Genomic DNA, 1148 nt, shown 5'->3' with positions numbered 1-1148 from the left:
CATTTCATCCTATTTTGATCCTTTCTGTCAATTTGCAAAGACCTGTAAAGTTAATAAAAATGGTTAGAAGACAGAACTCTTCATGGTGGCAGCGGCGGTGGGGATGCGCTGATGAGCTGCATGCCTGGCAGGCGCTGGAACCCCACTGGCCTCCCCCTGCCCAGGTGCTCTGCACCCTGATGCTGCGCGGGTGCTGATCCAGCTCTGGCCTCGATGATGGTGAATTATCTCTTGGGCCAAAGCGTGCTCCGGAGTGCCTGGGACCAAGTGCTCCCTGGCCGAATCCCTACGGCAAGCATGTCTTGACAGAGACATAGCGCACCAGGAGGGGGCCCTGATTAGAAGCTCCTGCCCCTGAATCTCCTGACCAAGACCAACAGGATGCCCTGCTGGCAGAACGACTGATTCCTGCCAACGTTGCTCACTCAGCGTACATCCTGAAGGGTTCTGTTGTGGACCCACAGAACCAGACCGAGACCACCGTCCCCTGGAACATCAACCGTGCCTGGCTGATGGTTGGGGAGGAACGATGTGTTTACTGTGTGAATTTTTATAACAGCGACCACACGGCAATCCATGGGGAAGCTTGGGGCACTTCTAGCTTGTTTGGCGTCTCCAAAGCTGTCCAGGAATTTGGAATCGCCCGGTTCCAAAGCAACGTGACCAAGAAAGATAATGAAAGGTTTGGAATATATTTTGGCCAAGCTGCAAGGTGAGGCCCCTTCCAAACCCCTTGTTGAGACAGCCAAGGAGAAGTCAAAGAGATGGCACTGGCAGCTAAGGTGAAGGCCACGGACCTTGCCAGCAGGGCAGCCAGCAAGCCAGCAGCAGCAGTTTGTGCAGCCAGCCCAGGTCCTGGTGAGGTATACCAGACCATCCGGCTGCACTCCCTCCACCCTCCCCTCTGTACTTTATTATTAAAAGTCAGCTTCCGGCCCTATCTACTGTCTGGGTGGTGGGTTGGGCTGGTGTCTGTCTCGCATCTACAGTGCACCATGCACGTTACCCTGCTTCTTCCCGCACCAAGTAGCTGAGGATAGAGGCAGAGCAGTGCTGTGACTGCCGGGAGTCACAGTGTGCAGGCAAAGGTTACCAGACTGTAAGCTCCACCAGGGCAGGGACTTTTGTTTTGTTCTCTGCTGCATCCC

The 1148-nt window shown here is 54.8% G+C and overlaps 1 pseudogene; it reads left to right on the top strand.

Moving 5' to 3' along the window:
- Positions 1-216: 216 nt before the first annotated feature.
- LOC102774858 lies at positions 217-921 on the top strand (annotated as a pseudogene).
- Positions 922-1148: the final 227 nt, after the last annotated feature.

The sequence above is a fragment of the Myotis davidii genome, unplaced genomic scaffold, assembly GCF_000327345.1.
Source record: "Myotis davidii unplaced genomic scaffold, ASM32734v1 scaffold96, whole genome shotgun sequence".
Taxonomy (NCBI): Eukaryota; Metazoa; Chordata; class Mammalia; order Chiroptera; family Vespertilionidae; genus Myotis; species Myotis davidii.
The sequence above is the reverse complement of the archived record's forward strand: the minus strand, read 5'-3'. Positions and strand labels throughout refer to the sequence as shown.